Genomic DNA, 19646 nt, shown 5'->3' with positions numbered 1-19646 from the left:
TCAACTTCAGCTTCTTCAGCGTTACTGGTTGGGGCATAGACTTGGATAACTGTGATATTGAATGGTTTGCCTTGGAGACAAACAGAGATCATTCTGTCGTTTTTGAGATTGCATCCATGTACTGCATTTCAGACTCTTTTGTTGACCATGATGGCTACTCCATTTTTTCTGAGGGATTCCTGCCCGCAGTAGTAGATATAATGGTCATCTGAGTTAAATTCACCCATTCCAGTCCATTTTAGTTTGCTGATTCCTAGAATGTCGACGTTCACTCTTGCCATCTCTTGTTTGACCACTTCCGATTTGCCTTGATTCATGGACCTGACATTCCAGGTTCCTATGCAATATTGCTCTTTACAGCATTGGACCTTGCTTCTATCACCAGTCACATCCACAGCTGGGTATTGTTTTTGCTTTGGCTCCATCCCTTCACTCTTTTTAGAGTTATTTCTCCACTGATCTCCAGTAGCATATTGGGCACCTACTGACCTGGGGAGTTCCTCTTTCAGTATCCTATCATTTTGCCTTTTCATACTGTTCATGGGGTTCTCAAGGCAAGAATACTGAAGTGGTTTGCCATTCCCTTCTCCAGTGGACCGCTGAAGTTCAAGCTAGTTTTAGAAAAGGCAAAGGAACCAGAGATCAAGTTGCCAACATCCGCTGGATCATTGAAAAAGCAAGAGAGTTCCAGAAAAATATCTATTTCTGCTTTATTGACTATGCCAAAGCCTTTGACTGTGTGGATCACAATAAACTGTGGAGAAGTCTGAAAGAGATGGGAATACCACACCACCTGACCTGCCTCTTGAGAAATCTGTATGCCGGCCAGGAAGCAACAGTTAGAACTGAACATGGAATAACGGACTGGTTCCAAATAGGAAAAGGAGTACGTCAAGGCTGTATATTGTCACCCTGCTGTTACTGCTACTGCTAAGTCACTTCAGTCGTGTCTGACTCTGTGTGACCCCATAGATGGCAGCCCACCAGGCTCCTCCGTCCCTGGGATTCTCCAGCAAGAACACTGGAGTGGGTTGCCATTTCCTTCTCCAATGCATGAAAATGAAAAGTGAAAGTGAAGTCACTCAGTCGTTTCCGACTCTTAGTGACCCCATGGTCTGCAGCCTACCAGGCTCCTCCATCCATGGGATTTTCCAAGCAAGAGTACTGGAGTGGGGTGCCATTGCCTTCTCACCCTGCTAATTTAACTTATATGCAGAGGACATCATGAGAAACGCTGGACTGGAAGAAACACAAGCTGGAATCAAGATTGCTGGGAGAAATATCAATAACCTCAGATATGCAGATGACACCACCCTTATGGCAGAAAGTGAAGAACTGAAAAGCCTCTTGATGAAAGTGAAAGAAGAGAGTGAAAAAGTTGGCTTAAAGCTCAACATTCAGAAAACGAAGATCTTGGCATCCGGTCCCATCACTTTATGGGAAATAGATGGGGAAACAGTGGAAACTGTGTCAGACTTTATTTTGGGGGCTGCAAAATCACTGCAGATGGTGACTGCAGCCATGAAATTAAAAGACGCTTACTCCTTGGAAGAAAAGTTATGACCAACCTAAACAGCATATTGAAAAGCAGAGACATTACTTTGCCGACTAAGGTCCGTCTAGTCAAGGCTATGGTTTTTCTAGTGGTCATGTATGGATATGAGAGTTGGACTGTGAAGAAGGCTGAGTGCCGAAGAATTGATGCTTTTGAACTGTGGTGTTGGAGAAGACTCTTGAGTCCCTTGGGTTGCAAGGAGATCCAACCAGTGCATTCTGAAGGAGATCAGCCCTGAGATTTCTTTGGAAGGAATGATGCTAAAGCTGAAGCTCCAGTACTTTGGCCACCTCATGTGAAGAGTTGACTCATTGGAAAAGACTCTGATGCTGGGAGGGGTTGGGGGCAGGAGGAGAAGGGGACAACAGAGGATGAGATGGCTGGATGGCGTCACTGACTTGATGGATGTGAGTCTGAGTGAACTCTGGGAGTTGGTGATGGACAGGGAGGCCTGGTGTGCTGTGTTTCATAGGGTGGCAAAGAGTCGGACATGACTGAGTGACTGAACTGAACTGAAGAGACTTAGCATGTACACAAACTCTTCAGAAAGTTTTTATAAGTGTGAAAGTTACTATATATGTTTTGGCCATTACTATTATTACATTTTCTGTTTGTCTTTCTTAAGATTTGATATTGAGAAAGCTCTTCCTGGAGATCTGGAGCTATACCTTAGGCTTAAGGCAAGACACATCTATGTTTCAAAGCTCCATGCCTTGGGCTTGGTTGCTTAATAAATATTTGTATTTGGCTGTATTTAGATGTCTTTAGTCAAATGCTAACAATCCATCTCCCCTTTGTCAGCACATCAGTTGCTGTTATGTTCCTTCTCGCAATTAAATTTTTTTTTGAAATTGAAATTTATCTTAACTTTACAAGGTTTCACATCTTTTCTCCTGGTTCCCAGTAATCTTTTCTTCTGGAAAAATTATAAGCCAGTCTTTCTTTCATTCAGAATTGCAGGTTTTTTAAGACTGTCCTGAAACTATTGTGAATAGGTGTAAAAAACCTTATTTTTACATTTCATTTCACAATGGATGTTTTATTTTCAGCTGTGGAGACAGTTTGTAATTTCTGTCACCATTAGTCTCTTGCTAAACGTTTGCTAAGAGGATCGAGTACAGCTGCAAATAAAATCATAGAGGACAAATCTAAAGAAAGGGAAAGAGGAAGGCAGAGACACATTCTTTCTGAGAAGAGGCAGGATGTGGCTTCTTCCATCAGTATCACACTCTACGAGGTTGTTTCCACATGCTCAGAAATAAGGAAGGGAAATCATTTGTATCAGTGGACACTAGGCGCTTTATCGGGCTTCCCCGGTGGCTCAGCAGGTGAAGAATCTGCCTGCAATACAGGAGGCGCTTTATAAGGTAACTTCCAAATGTTACATCCTTTTTTTCCCTTAAAAGAAACCTGTGAGGCAGATGTTATTTTCTACTTGAAGAAGAGAAGGAGACTTAGTGAAATGTGTCTTGTCCACGTTTGCACAGGGATTAAATGGCTGCAACAGGGATTGAGCACAAATTCAGAACAGATTCTGAAGCCCCTCATATAAATACGCATGCTTTTCTGGTGTCTGTCCTCTTGCTGTAACACACACTGCTCTGAATAAAGAACACAGAGGTTGGGATTTATAGACGTTTATCCCAGTTAATTAGTATTGTCCTTTTTTTGGAAGGAAAAAAATACATTTATTTGGCTGTGTCGGGTCTTAGTTTAGCACATGGGCATAGTTGCCCTGGGGCATGTGGGATCTTAATTCCCAGACCAGGGATTGAACCCTCATCCCCTGTGTTGGAAGGCAGATTCTTAACCACTGGACCACCAAGGAGGTCCCAGGACTGCCCTTTAACTGTTGACTAGAAGAGAACTTGGGGCTAGAACCTAGAGAAAGTACCTGATTTATGAAAGGACCACTGAGGTAGCCACCTCATTTCACTGAACATGATGTTTCAGGCCCCAAATGTTGGGACTTGATACAAGAGGGAAAAAAGGATTACTGAGAAAGACACCAATATATCCCTTCAGTATTTCTTTCTTTAAATAGCTACTGAAAACCATGCATTTTAAAAGATATGATTTATTGACATTGTTTCCATTGCATTTTCTGGGCAGAATTCCATTTTTGATGTTAGAAGAAAATGCATAGTTATCAATCTGCGGGGCTGTCAGCAGAAAATGGGCACTTTGAGATCTGATCATTTGTCCAGTGGCCCCAGGCATTTAGTAGGGACATACCTAAATGATAGTTTTCATTTTTAAAGGTACAAAACCTGTATACTTGAAGTTAGAGTGTTTTAGTTTTGGTAACAAATCACCCCTAAACTTGCTGTGTTCTTAGACCCTGTGGGTCAGGAATTTGGACAGCGTCCAGAGAGGGATGGCTTGTCTGTAGTCACAATGTTTGTGGCTTCACCTGGGAAGAGTGGACAACTGGGGAAACTGTCTGGAGGCGATTTCACTCATATGTCTCCTGGGTTTACTGGGGGCTGACTGGGGTCTGTACTAGTACTTGGATGTGTTGACCAGAGAATCTGTATGTCATCTCCCCACAATGGATTGGGCTTTCTTACAGCATGGTGGCATCAGGGGAGTCAGACTTCTTACATGGTGACTCAGGTCTTTGAGTTCAAGTGTTCCAGCAAATAAGACCGAAACTGTGCCACGTTTTATGACCCAGTCTCGGAGGTCATCAAGCATTATTTCTGCTGTTTAAAGCACTGATAGGCCTGCCTAGATTCCTGGAGAGAGACCCTAGATCCCACCTTTCAGTCGGAAACATGTCAGGGTTACATTGTAGAAGACCACCCGAAGTGGCCAGTATCTTTGTGGGCACTTTTGGGAAAATACCATTTGCCCAACAGAATATTAGGCCATACAGTGCAGGTTATATGCCTTATACAGGACTGAAGATAACTGTCTTCCTGCCTCCTGTCATTTCTTTCTATTTATAGACTAGCAGTAGCTTTGTGTCCATGGTTACTTCTCAGCTTTTTGCTTTTCCTCAGCTTCATATTCCTGTATTTCTCGTTAGTAAGTCAAGGTAATTTCATAACCTTTGAATCTCTATGGATTATTAACAATAAAGCTTTATTTTTGTTTAGTCTGTGTGAAGAATGGTATTCCTGCTCCCTGCAGGCATTTGAGAACCCAGACTTACACCATCTGATGACATCACTGCCCACTAAGGACTCAGAATCCTCTATTAGCCCCTCTGCAACCAGCACAGATAAGGCACTTCTCTCTAACTATCTAGCTTTGGTCATACCTATCACTTCTGTTCTGTTTTGCTCCTGACAGCTAGTCATATGCTCCCCTCTAGACTCAAAGGCACAGGGAAATATAGTCAGCTGTGTTCCCAGGGAGAAAGGCAGGGTGTGAATATTAGCTACATCTATTGTCTCCTGTCTTCTCTCCCCCAGGCGGCTAAGAACCTGGAGCCTAAGCATTGCCAGAAAATTCAAGGGTAGAATGAAAGTAACTGACCAACTGGTTATTCAGTTCATCTTAAAGGTTATCAGTGTGCAAAGTAGTTTCAGAATTGTATGAATTTAGACCTGAGATTATTAACAGATTATTCAGTGGTTTAAGACTATTTGTAATGTTTATTATTTTATTTTGTAAACTTTTTATTTTATATTGGAGTATAGCCAGTTAGCAATGTTATAATTTCAGGTGAACAGCGAAGGGATTCAGCCATATATTGATACATATATACATGTATCTGTTCTCTCCCAAACTCCCCTCCCGTGCAGGCTGCCACATAACATGAGCAGAATTGCATGTGCTGTACAGTAGGTCCTTGCTGGTTATCCATTTTAAATGCAGCAGTGTGTACATGTCTGTCCCAAACTCTTCAACTATCCCTTTCCCCCTCCCTCCCCTCCGGCAACCATAAGTTCAATCTCTGTCTGTGAGTCTCTTTCTATTTTGCAAGTAAGTTCATTTCTGTAATTTACTTTTAGATTCCACATATAAGGAATGTCATATGATATTTCTCCTTCTCTGTCTGATTTACTTCCCTCATTATGACACTAAATCCATCCGTGTTGCTGAAAGTGGCATTATTCCATTCTTTTTAATGACTGAATAATACTCCATTGTATATGAACCACATCTTTTTTAAAAAATTATTTTAAATTGAAGGTTAATTGCTTTACGGAATTTTGTTGTTTTCTGTGAAACATCAGCAAGACTCAGCCATATGCACACCCATGTCCCCTCCCTCCTGAACCTCCGTCTCATCTGCCTCCCTATCCCACCTCTCCAGATTGTCACAGAGTCCCTGTTTGAGTTCCCTGAGCCATACAGCAAATTCCCATTCCATGTTACTATCTCCATACATCTCACCCCTGCATTTTCCCTCCCCCCCTGTGTCCATAAGTCTGTTCTCATATGTCTGTTTTTCCATTGCTGCCTTGCAAATAAATTCATTAATACCATTCTTCTAGGTTCCATACGTATGTGTTAGCATATATTTATCTTTCTCTTTCTGACTTACTTCACTCTGTATAATAGGCTCTAGGATTGTCCACCTCATTAGAAGTGCCTCAATGCATTCCTTTTTTATGGCCGAGTAATATTCCACTATATATATATACCACAGCTTCTTTATCCATGTCCACGGATATTTTCGTCTGTCAGTGGACATCTAGGTGGCTTCCATGTTCTAGCTATTGTAGAGAGTGCTGCAGTGATTACTGGAGTACATGTGCCTTTTTCAGTTTTGGTTCCCTCAGGGTATATGCCTAGTGGTGGGGCTGCTGGGTTCTATGGTGGTTTTATTCCTAGTTTTTAAAGAAATCTCCATACCATCTTCCATAGTGGCTGTATCAATTTACATTCCCACCAACAGTGCAAGAGGATTCCCTTCTCTCCATACCCTCTCCAGCATTTATTGTTTGTAGACTTTTTGATTATGGCCAGTCTGACCAGTGTGAGGTGGTATCTCATTGTAGTTTTGACTTGCATTTCTCTAGTAGTGAGTGATGTTGAGCATCTTTTCATGCGTTTGTTAGCCATCCATATGTCATATTTGGAGAAATGTCTGTTTAGGGCATTTTCCCACTTTTTGATTGGGTTGTTTTTCTGATACTGAGTTGTATGAGCTGCTTGTATATTTTGGAAATTAATTCTTTGTCAGTTGTTTCCTTTGCTTTTATTTTCTCCCATTCTGAGGGTTCTCCTTTTACCTTGTTTGTAGTTTCCTTTGCTGTGCAAAAGCTTTTACGTTTAATTAGGTCCTATTTGTTTATTTTTGTTTTTATTTCCATTACTCTAAAAGGTGGGTCATAGAGGATCGTGCTTTGATTTATGTCATCAAGTGTTTTGCCTATGTTTTCCTCTAAGAGTTTTATAGTTACTGGCCCTACGTTTAAGTCTTTAATCCATTTTGATTTTATCTTTGTGCATAGCATTAGGAAGTGTTCTAATTTCATTCTTTTGCATGTAGCTGTCCAGTTTTCCTGGCACCACTTATTGAAGAGGCTATTTTTGCCCCATTGTATATTCTTGCCCCTTTGTCAAAAATAAGGTGCCCTTAGGTGTGTGGGTTTATAGTTGGCTCTCTATTTTGTTCCATTGGTCTATTTTTCTGTCTTTGTGCCAGTACCATACTGTCTTGATGATTGTGGCTTTGTAGTATGGTCAGGAAGGTTGATTCCTCCAGCTGTATTCTTTCTCAAGACTGCTTTGGTTATTCAGGATCTTTTGTGTCTCCATATGAATTGTGAAATGTTTTGTTCTAGTTCTGTGAAAAATGCCATTGGTGATTTCATTGGGATCACATTGAATCTGTTGACTGCATTTGGTAGTATAGTCATTTTCACAATATTGATTCTTCCAATCCAGGAATATAGAATATCTCTGAATCTCCTTAGGTAGGTTTATTCCTAGATAGATTTTGTTCTTTTTGTTGCAGTGGTGAATGGGATTGATTACTTAGTTTCTATTTCTGATTTCTTTATACATTCTTCTATTGATGTTGCTTCCATGTCTTGGCTATTGTAAACAGTGCTGCAGTGAACATTAGGGTGCATATATCCTTTTGGGCTATATTTTTCTCCAGGTACATACCCAAGAGTGGCATTGCAGGTTTTATGGTATCTCTGGTTTTAGTTTGTTTAAGGAACCTCCATACAGTTGTCCCCAGTGGCTGTACCAATTTACATTTCCACCAACAGTGTAGGAGGGTTTCCTTCTTTCTACACCCACTCAAGAATTATTATATATTGATTTTTTGATGATAGCCATTCTGACTGGTCTGAGTTGATTTCTCATTGTAGTTTTGATTTGCATTTCTCTAATAATTAGCAATGTGGAACCTCTTTTCATATGCCTCTAGGCCATCTGTATGTCATCTTTGGAGAAATGTCTGTTTAGGTCTTCTGCTCATTTTTGATTGGCTTGTTTGTTTTGATGATATTAAGATTCATGAGCTGTTTGTAAATTTTGGAGACTAATCCCTGTCAGTCATGTCATTTGCAAAAATTCTCTCTCATTCTCTGGGTTATCTTCATTTTGCTTATGGTATCCTTTGCTTTGCAAAAACTCTTGTTTTTATTTCTGTTACTCTGGGAGATGGATCAAAAAAGATATTGCTGTGATTCATGTAGAGTATTCTGCCTATGTTTTCCTCTAAGAATTTTGTAGTGTCAGATTTCACATTTAGGTCTTTAATCCGTGTGTGTGTGTGTGTGTGGTGTTAAAGAATGTTCTATTTTCATTTTTTATATGTAGCTGTCCAATTTTATCAACACCGTTTATTGAAGAGACTGTCTTTCCTCCATTGTATAGTCTTGCCTTCTTCATCATAGATTAATTGATGATAGGTGCATAAGTTTATTTCTGGGTTTTCTATCCTGTTAAATTCATCTGTATGCCTGTTTTGGTACTTTGTTCCAGTACCATACTGTTTTGATGACTACAGTACCATACTGTTTTGATGACTATAGCTTTGTCATATAGTCTGAAATCAGGGCACCTAATTCCTCCAACTCCATTTTTCTTTCACAAGATAGTTTTGACTATTTGGTATCTTTTGTGTCTCCACACACAAAATTGTGTCTCCACGATTTGTCTCCATACAAATTGTAAATTTTTTTCTTCTAGTTCTGTGAAAAATGCCATTGGTAATTGACAGGGATTGCATTCAATCTGTAGACTGCCTTGGTTAGTGTAGCTATTTTAGCAATATTGATTCTTCTTTGACTTCTTTCATCAGTGTCTTATAATTTCTGAAATACAGGTCTTTTATTTCTTTAGAAAGGTTTGTTTCTAGGTATTCTTTTTGATATGAAGGTAAATGGGATTGTTTCTTGAGTTCCTTTCTGATACTTTTTGTTCATTATGTAAAAATGAAACAGAGTTCTGTGTATTAATTTTGTAACTTACAACTCTACCAGAGATTACAGATTTCTGTGAATTAATTAATTTTGTTACTTTGCCTGCATTGTGGGCAGACTCTTTTACCATTTGAGCTACTCAGGAATCCTTTGTTACTTGCAGGTTTCTGCAAGTAACAATTCATTGATAAATTCTAGTAGTTTTCTGGTAGTGTCTTTAGGATTTTCTAGGTGTAGTATCATGTCATTTTCAAATAATGACAGTTTAACTTCTTTTTTCATTCAGATTCCTTTTATTCCTTTTTCTTCTTTGATTGCTGTGGCTAGGACTTCCAAAACTATGTTGAATAAAAGTGGTGAGAGTGGACATTCTTGTCTTGTTCCTTATCTTAGAGGAAATGCTTGCAGATTTTTACCACTGGGTATGATGCTAGCTATTGGTCTGTCACATATAACCTTTATTATGTTGAGATGTATTTCTCCTATTTCCATTTTCTGGAGAGTCTTTATCATAATTTTGTCAAACTTTCTGCATCTATTGATGTGATCACATGGTTTTTATTTGAGTTGTTAATGTAGTGTATCATATTGTTTTGTAGATATTGAAAAATCCTGCATCTTTGGAATAAATCCCACTTGATCATGATCCAGTATGGTCCTTTTAATGTATTTTTGTATTCAGAGTGCTATATTTTGTTGAGGATTTTTTTGTGTATGTTCATCAGTGGTACTGACCTATAATCTTCTTCTTTTTTTTTTTTTTTGTGGTGTCTTTGTTTGGTTTTGATATCAAGGTGATGGCAGCCTCATAGAATGAATCTGGAAGTTTTCTGTCCTCTGCAATTTTTTGGGAACAGTTTCAGAAGAATAGATGTTAGCTCTTCTCTAAATATTTGATAGAATTCATCTGTGACGCCATCTGCCATGGACTTTTGTTGAGTTTTTTTAAATCACAGTTTCAATTTCATTACTTGGGATTGGTCTGTTTATGTTTTCAATTTCTTCCTGGTTCACTCTTGGGAGAGTGTACCTTTCTAAGAATTTGTGCATTTCTTCCAGGTTGTCTGTTTTATTGGTATACAGTTGCTTGTAATAGTTTCTTATGATCCTTTGTGTTTCTGTGGTATCAGTTGTAACTTTTCTTTTTTCATTTCAAATGTTAACGATTTGAGTCCTCTCCCTTTTCTTGGTGAGACTGGCTAAAGTTTTACCAATGTTATGTGTTTGAAGAAACAGCTTTTAGTTTCATTGACCTTTGCTATTGTTTTCTTCATCTCTATTTATTTTATTTCTGCTCTGGTCTTTATGATTTCTTTCTTTTTACTAACTTTAGGTTTTGCTTGTTTTTCTTTCTTCAGTTGTTTTAGGTGTTAAGTTTAGGGTGTTTAGTTGAGATTTTTCTTGTTACCTAAGATAAGACTGTATTGCTATAAATGTCCTTCTTAGAATTGCTTTTGCTCCATCTCATAGGTTTTGGATCATTGTATTTTTGTTTTCATTTGTCTCTAGGTATTTTTAAATTTCTTCTTCAATTCCTTCAGTGACCCATTTGTTGTTTAAAAGCATTTTGTTTAGCTTGCACATGTTTGTGTGTGTGTGTGTTTTAGTTTTTTCTTTTCCTTGTGTGTGTGCATGCTCAGTTGTGTCCAACTTTGCTATCCTGTAGACTGTAGCCCACCAGGCTCCTCTGTTCATGGAATTTTTCAAGCAAGAATACTGGAGTGGGTTGCCATTTCCTTCTCCAGGGGATCTTTCTGGTCAAGGGATAGAACTTGTGTCTCCTGTGTCTCCTGCACTGGAAGGTGGATTCTTTACCACTGTGCCATCTGGGAAGCCACTTTTTTCCCCCATTATAGTTTATTTCTAATCTCATAGTGTTGTGATCAGAAAAGATGCTTGATAGGATTTCAGTTTTAGATTTACAGAGACTCACTTTGCAGTCAATCCTGAAGAGTGTTCTATGTGCACATGAGAAGAATGTGTATTCTGCTTTTGAATGGAATATTCTATAAATATCAATTAAGGCTAATGTGTAATTTAAGGCCTGTGTTTCCTTACTGATTTTCTGTCTGGATGATCTGTCCATTGAGGAAAGTGGGGTATTAAAGTCCCCCATTACTACTGTGTTTCTGTTGATTTCTCCCTTATTTGCCTTCTGTATTGAGTTGCTGCTATGTTGGGTGCATACTGCTACTGCTAAGTCACTTCAGTCATGTCTGACTCTGTGTGACCCCATAGACAGCAGCCCACCAGCCTCCCCCATCCCTGGGATTCTCCAGGCAAGAACACTGGAGTGGGTTGCCATTTCCTTCTCCAATGCATGAAAGTGAAAAGTGAAAGTGAAGTCGCTCAGTTGTGTCCAACCCTCAGCGACCCCATGGACTGCAGACTACTAGGCTCCTCCGTCCATGGGATTTTCCAGGCAAGAGGACTGGAGTGGGGTGCCATTGCCTTCTCCGTGTTGGGTGCATATGTATTTATAATTGTTATATCTTCTTCTTGGAGTGATCCTTTGATCATTATGTAGTATCTTTCTTTGTCTTTTGTAAGAGTTTTTATTTTAAAGCCTGTTTTGTCTGATATATGAGTATAGCTGCTCTAACTTTCAGTTGATCTCCATTTACATGGAATACCTTTTTCCATTCCCAAATCTTAAATTTCTTTTTTTAAAATGAGGTAGTAGTTAAAAGCATGAACTTGGGAGGCTGCATAAAGCAGGAACCCTGGAGCTAAGCTATTCCCATGTGGATCCTAGTTCTGCTATTACCTAGCTCTGTAGCTTTGGAAAAGTTATTTAATCTTTATTTTGGTTCCATCCTCTATAAAACTGGAATGGTAATAGCTGGTAATATTTGAGGTTTCAATAAAGATTAAATGAGTAAATACTTGTGGAATAGTGCCTGGCATATAGTGCTGTGGAAGTGTCTGTTAAAGCAAAGAATAAATAGATAAATGTACCCTAGGATGTGGTAGGGATTATTTTAATATGAAATATAAAGGCCTACAGTCATTTCCTGGCAGTAAGCATCATACGTATTGGCTGTTACTATTTTTGTTTAATTTAATTGACCTATAGTTGATTTGCAATGTTGTATTAGTTTCAGGTATACAGCAAAGTGATTCAGTTTCACATAAATAAATCTATTTTTCACAATCTTAGCTATTATAAGTTATTGTAAGATAATGAAATTAGTTCCCTGTGCTATACAGTAGTTCATTATTGCTTATCTGCTTTGTATGTAGTAGTGTATATCTCCCTACTTTCATCTTTGATAACCATGTAACTGCCTTTTATGACCACCTCTGTTTCTGTTTTGTTAATAAGTTTATGTGCATCATCTTTAGATTCCGTATATACATGATATCATATAATATTTGTCAATCTCCATCTGACTTCACTTATGATAATCTCTAGGTGTACCCTTGTTGCTGCAAATGGCATTATTTAATTCTTTATATCTGAGTAATATTCTGTTGTGTATATATACCGTGTCCTCTTCATCTGTCAGTGGACATTCAGGTTGCTTCCATTTCTTGGCTATTATAAATAGTGCTGCTATGAACATTGGGGTACATGTATCATTTCAAATTAGAGTTTTCATCTTTTCTGGGTATGTGCCCAAGAGTGGTATTGCTTGGCTATTACCAAATAAATGTTAGCTATATTGTTAAAGGTAGAATTAACCTTTCCTCAGTTCAGTTCGATCACTCAGTTGTGTCTGACTCTTTGTGACACCTTGGACTGCAGCATGCCAGGCGTCCCTGTCCATCACCACCTCCTGGAGTTTACTCAAACTCATGTTCACTGAGTTGGTGATGCCACTCAACCATCTCATCCCTTGTTGTCCCCTTCTCCTCACGCCTTCAATCTTTCCCAGCATCAGGATCTTTTCCAGTGAAGCAGTTCTTGACTATCTCAAGGTGGCCAAAGTATTGGAGCTTCAGCATCAGTCCTTCCAATGAATATTCAGGACTGATTTCCTTTAGGATGGACTGGTTGGATCTCCTTGCAGTCCAAGGGACTCTCAAGAGTCTTCTCCAACACCATAGTTCAAAAGCATCAATTCTTTGGTGCTCAGCTTTCTTTGTAGTCCAACTTTCACATCCATACATGACTACTGGAAAAACCATAGCTTTGACTAGACAGATCTTTGTTGGCAAAGTAGTGTCTCTGCTTTTTAATATGCTGTCTAGGTTGGTCATAACTTTTCTTCCAAGGAGTAAGCGTCTTTTAATTTCATGGCTGCAGTCACCATCTGCAGTGATTTTTGAGCCTCAAAAAATAGTCTGTCACTGTTTTCATTGCTTCCCTGTCTATTTGCCATGAAGTGATGGGACCAGTTGCCATGATCTTAGTTTTCTGAATGTTGAGTTTTAAGCCAAGTTTTTCACTCTCTTTTTCACTTTCATCAAGAGGCTTTTTAGTTCTTCTTCACTTTCTGCCATAAGGGTGGTGTCATCTGCGTATCTGAGGTTATTGATATTTCTCCCAGCAATCTTGATTCCAGCTTGGGTTTCTTCCAGCCCAGCGTTTCTCATGATGTACTCTGCATATAAGTTAAATAAGCAGGGTGACAATATACAGCCTTGATGTACCCCTTTTCCTATTTGGAACCATTCTGTTGTTCCATGTCCAGTTCTAACTGTTGCTTCTTGACCTGCATCCAGATATCTCAGAAGGCAGGTCAGGAGGTCTGGTATTCCCATCTCTTTCAGAATTTTTCAGCGTTTGTTGTGATCCACACAGTCAACGTCTTTGGCATAGTCAGTAAAGCAGAAGTAGATGTTTTTCCTAGGCATTGTAGGCATTATGCTAGGATATTGCTAGGAAACTAGGAAACTTGTTTTTTTTTTAATCTTCTTTGACATTTTTTAGGATTTGGAGAATAGTCTACCCAGGTGTTCTCTACACCTGTGATGATTTGTTTCCATTACAGAAAGAAGATAGTGGCTTATCTGGTTTTTCTCCTTTCCTCCCAATAATCCTGCCAGGGATACACATTGGATAGGAGTGGCCTTGTTTCTCACATCCATTTTGCCTTGACCTCCCCACTGAGACTTCTAGGAGGCAGTTTTTGGTTCAGGGGCACATAGAGGCCATAGGGTGGAAGCTGGTACTGCACTTACTTTGGAGCTCTTTGGGGTGTGAGTTATTTCTCCAGACAATCAATATATATCTTTGTGGAGCTGCTGGAAAAAAGACTTTTTCCTGAAAGCTTTTTGTATTTAATATTGATTTAGTTCTGGAACCATTTAAAAATTAACCCTGATGTTTTTATTCTAGTGTATGGAAAAAACACACTCATCCAGCAATAACTACTTCAGCATTTTGAGTGTATGTAGTTATCCTGTCGGTCTGCCTAATATTCTGAAGAAATGGGTTCCCTGGCATAAGTTACTGGGAAAATGACAAATATTTTAATGAAAATAATTGGTTGATCTTAACCTATCTATGTTATTTGGAATTATTGTTCCTGACTTTTATTTATGAATCTAACATGGGAATCAGGCAGTTTTGTGAGATTTGAATTCAGTTCATAGTAATTGATTGTTGCTGGTTTTAGAAAAGGCAGAGGAACCAGAGATCAAATTGCCAACATCTGCTGGATCATGGAAAAAGCAAGAGAGTTCCAGAAAAACATCTATTTCTGCTTTATTGACTATGCCAAAGCCTTTGACTGTGTGGATCACAATAAACTGTGGACAATTCTGAAAGAGATGGGAATACCAGACCACCTGACCTGCCTCTTGAGAAATCTGTATGCCGGTCAGGAAGCAACAGTTAGAACTGGACATGGAACAACAGACTGGCTCCAAATAGGAAAAGGAGTACGTCAAGGCTGTATATTGTCATCCTGCTTATTTAACGTATATGCAGAGTACATTATGAGAAACGCTGGGTTGGAAGAAACACAAGCTGGAATTAAGATTGCCAGGAGAAATATCAATAACCTCATATATGCAGATGACACCACCCTTATGGCAGAAAGTGAAGAGAAACTAAAAAGCCTCTTGATGAAAGTGAAAGAGGAGAGTGAAAAAGTTGGCTTAAAGCTCAACATTCAGAAAACGAAGATCATGGCATCTGGTCCCATCACTTCATGGGAAATAGATGGGGAAACAGTGGAAACAGTGTCAGACTTTTTTTGGGGGGGGGCTCCAAAATCACTGGAGAGGTGACTGCAGCCATGAAATTAAAAGATGCTTACTCCTTGGAAGGAGTGTTATGCCCAACCTAGATAGCATATTCAAAAGCAGAGACATTACTTTGCCAACTGAGATCCATCTAGTCAAGGCTATGGTTTTTCCAGTAGTCATGTATGGATGTGAGAGTTGGACTGTGAAGAAGGCTGAGTGCCGAAGAATTGATGTGTTTGAACTGTGGTGTTGGAGAGCACTCTTGAGAGTCCCTTGGACTGCAAGGAGATCCAACCAGTCCATTCTGAAGGAGATCAGCTCTGGGATTTCTTTGGAAGAAATGATGCTAAAGCTGAAGCTCCAGTACTTTGGCCACCTCATGCAAAGAGTTGACTCCTTGGAAAAGACTCTGATGCTGGGAGGGATTGGGGGCAGGAGAAGAAGGGGATGACAGAGGATGAGATGGCTGGATGGCATCACTGACTCGATGGATGTGAGTCTGAGTGAACTCCGGGAGTTGGTGATGGACAGGGAGGCCTGGTGTGCTGCGATTCATGGGGTCGCAAAGAGTTGGACACGACTGAGTGACTGAACTGAACTGAACCCTCAAGGGTAGGCTTTGGAGAATTATTCACACTGTTGATGGCTAGGGTCTGCCTAGCACTTAAGCAAGAACTTAGGTTGAAGAAAATTGAGCTATGTAAATACAGGGTAGGGAAGATTCACCTTCATAGTTATTTTGAGTCAAAATACTTGATTCAAAATAATTCTGAGTCAAAGGACTTGCTGTGTTGGATATCTGTAAGTCAGTGTCAACGTTAGATGCACTCACTTGTGCACAGTGCAGAGGAGGCATTTTTATTCCTGGATGCTATATTTATGGGGGTAGCTGATCCATTTTACCATACTGAAGCCTGGTGACCAAGGTGGGGAAGAATCTTAAAAGAATGGTGTGACCCCATCTTTGACCAGGAAGGCCTTTTATTTTGGGTGGGAGCAATAGTATAAAAGATTGAGCTGGATATGCTTGGTCTAAAAGCGAAAGCTTTGTAGTGAATATTATTGCCGTTTTCAAATATTTGAAGGATAAGCAAGTTTTTCTGGGAGCCAGGACAGTTCACTGGAGCAGTATACTTGGCTGAGGTGCCAGGCTAAGGGGAGAAATGCTGCTCAGAAAATCTGACTGGTGACTTTATCACCTATACAGCTGGTCCTTCCCACAAACTCCTAGGAAGACTCAAAGCACTTGAGGACTGAAGAGAGAGGACTGGTAGGGATGAGAGCCCCCTGCACACTGACTCACTATTGCTTTCAGCGTCCTCTCTTCCCCTGAAAGCACCACATGGTTCTTATTCACTTGCTCGTATCATCAGACTTCTGCTGCTTGACCATGATTAGTTGCCTGGGGCATAAAGCAACACCTGGTGTACTTAACCACAGTGCTGCTTAACTTTTAGTGTGTGCATGAATCATCTGTGAGTCTTAAAGTGCAGATTCTGATTCAAGTGAGTCTCGGTTGGGGCCCTGTAATCTGAATTTCAATAGATGATGATGCTGCACGTCAGTGGACCATACTTGCGTAACAAGTGTGTGTGTTAGTCGCTTAGTTGTGTCTAACTCTTTGCACCCTCACGCACTGTAGGCCACCAGGCTCCTCTGTCCATGGGATTTTCCAGGCAAGAATACTGGAGTGGGTAGCCATTCCCTTCTCCAGGGGATCTTCCTGACCCAGGGATTGAACCCAGGTCTCCCGCACTGCAGGAAGATTCTTTATCATCTCTGAGCCACCAGAGAAGCAGGCTCTACTACAAATCTACAGTCTGTGCTTTAGGCTAATGTCAGGTGCTCTCAGGCCAAATGACTGCCTCCTCCATGCTGCTTTCAGGACTAAGCCTCACAACAGTATTAGCAGAGGATTACTGCCTGCAAGTACTGCCCTTTTCTCTTCTCAGTATTCATGAAGCAGTTTTAGCCAGGTATCACTTAGCTATCTGATTTCTTTGTCATCTCTAGGACCACTTTTGCAGTTATCTATTAATAACTTTTATTTTCCCTTTTTAATTGCATAAGAGCATTCTTAGGCCACAAGATTTGGCCTTGTCTGCAGGCTTGAAATGCTGGGGAATTACTGTCATGTGTAAATGGTCTTGAACTCTAACAGTTCTGTGTTTTAAACATAGCATCTTGACTTTCATCTGGGTTGTTTGAGATACAGCAATTTTTGTATATATGCAAGATGTCCCAAGACACAAGTAACCATTTGCGTAATATTAGTGCACATTTGTTTTAACTGTATGTTTGTGATTACCTCGAGGTACTCACTCCAATTCATTGCAAAATGATCTTTAAAAGATATGTTTATAATACACTGAGCAGTTGCTCAATGAGGCAATGATGATTAAATCTGTTAAATATATATGCCTCATTTTTTCTTTGTTTATTATGATTCAAGTTATCATGAATATTTTTGATTGTCATTGATTGAGGTCCTCTCAAGTTCATGTTCCTTCCCCTAGGAGTAGCTTATTGGTCCAAGTAAAGTGATTGAAAGAGTTCTTATTATGTGTTAATCTTGGTAAGTTCTTAAGTACCAAGTTATGCTGCTTTTCTGTACAGGAGCTGTGTGGTCTTGGACAAGGTATTTTAATATCTCTGATCACCTGTGAACTCATCTGTAAAATAGTGATAATAGTACTTAGCCTGAAGAAATTAAATGAGATATTTATGAAAGCCCATTTCTAGAATGCCATATTTAATCATGAAATGATAGCTTCGACTTTGCTTTGTTTCCCATTCGCCAATTTCTAGCTTTTTTGAGGGGAGGGGCATACATTTGATTTCTTTTCCCACTATTCTCTAAGTGGGAAATCTTAGAACAGGATCTGTATTTTAAATCCTATCTTAGCTTTTCAATATGTGTCCAGTGCTGACACACTGAGTAAATTAATGAATGACCTGATAATCTCTAAGATTTTCCTGACCTTTTACGTCCTCTGATTGTTTGATTCTTCCAGTATTCTCGGTGCTTAGAAAAAAAATTGGAGAATTCTCTTAAAATGAATGTCTTGTATGTTAAGAGATTTCCTCCCTAACAGTCTTAAAAATATATATATTATATTATTACTAGTAAGTATGTACCTGGGCCCAGGAGATGGCTGCAATAGTATAAATAACCTTTTCTATTTATGACCTTGAGCCTAATTCTTTGTATAGTTCTCGTGAGGTGGGTCAGAGGCTGGTCCTGACTTCGCTTTTCCTGCAGTGTGATCTCAGGAAGATCTCCATGAAAGATGAGCAAGAAATGTGCATGTGTTTTCTTATGTGATGTGAGATTTGGAAGTCATGGATAATAGAAGCTGAGATTCATAATATATTCATCTCAGTGCTCATGGAGGGTGCATTTTATCTTCTGGATTAAATGTGGTTGGGTTAGTGGGGTCAGGTCAACTCAGTGGATTAGAGCAGAAGCAGTAGGCCCTTCCACATCTTGAGATTGAACGTGGTTACCTATTTGGGCAAGCAGTTCTTGAACTGCCTGTGCGGATAAGCTGCTGGAAGACAGTGCCAGTTGAGGCCATCTTTGCTGCCTTGTCTCTGTGCCTCTGAGATGAGGCCTAACTGGTAAATAGTACATGGGTTGCCACATCTAGCACCGAGTTTAAAATCTGGCTTGGGTATATTACTTAATTCCAGAATCTCAGTGTTTTTTTTTTAAAGATCCTCAGAAGGTATCGTATCAGTCTTCCAGGCTTTTGTGAGTGACGGATTAGACAGTATATGTGAGAGGCCCAGTGCAGTGCCTGGCAGTGAGATTGGACCCTGCGGTGATGATGGTCACGGTGACACATTTCAGAAGGGACACATAGGAAACTGCCTAGTTCTGCCCCCGTGAAAGTGCCAGCCCTGGTGTGTGACTGAGGACTGTCCCAAAGTTGCCTGCTGCCTTTTATGGTCAGTGTGCCGACTGCAGAGGAGGTGCTGCGTTTTTCATGGATCTAGAAAAAGAAGGTAACAATCTGCAAAAAAGAAAAGGTCAATCACATGTTTCATTCCATGACATTTGGAAATATTAACACATAATGCAAGTAGCTTCAAACGTTGCTTCCTTATTGGTTGTGTAGGAATTATTCACTTATAGTGTCTTGTCCAGGGGGAAGTAAAAACAACAGCAACAACAAAAAACCTTATTCATCTCTTCTGTGATAGTTTGTTTCCATCCCTGATAGTTCACGTGACTTGTATTTTCCTTTAATTCTTGAAAAAGTAGAAGTGGCAGTGATAAAAATAAACATTGATAAACCCATTCCGCGTGAGTGGCCTTTTGTAGACAATAGAAAGGAGACCTGAATTATATCTAAGTGACACGGCACAGAGCTTTGCCAATTAGCTTGTCACCTGTCACTCACAGTGCGTCCGTCAGTCACCATATCACACCTTCCAGCTGTCACTGTGAGGACTCTTGGATGGAAGGTGAATTGGGTTCCATGGTGTACAATTAACTGTGGGTTGTGTTTCTTTGCATCATTGAGTTAATTTTAGGTTCTGGGAATCCTGATAGGAAGTCATGAGGATTGATGAGGGCTGTGATAACCAGAAGTAAAACAAAGCACATT

The 19646-nt window shown here is 39.8% G+C and overlaps 1 protein-coding gene across 3 annotated transcripts in view; it reads left to right on the top strand.

Moving 5' to 3' along the window:
* The window catches only part of NELL1 (neural EGFL like 1), a 1021326-nt gene that overhangs the window by 153703 nt on the left and 847977 nt on the right, over positions 1–19646 (top strand). The window lies entirely within an intron of this gene.

The sequence above is a fragment of the Oryx dammah genome, unplaced genomic scaffold, assembly GCF_014754425.2.
Source record: "Oryx dammah isolate SB20612 unplaced genomic scaffold, SCBI_Odam_1.1 HiC_scaffold_15, whole genome shotgun sequence".
NCBI classification, from domain to species: domain Eukaryota; kingdom Metazoa; phylum Chordata; class Mammalia; order Artiodactyla; family Bovidae; genus Oryx; species Oryx dammah.
This window is presented reverse-complemented; position numbering and strand designations above follow the sequence as displayed.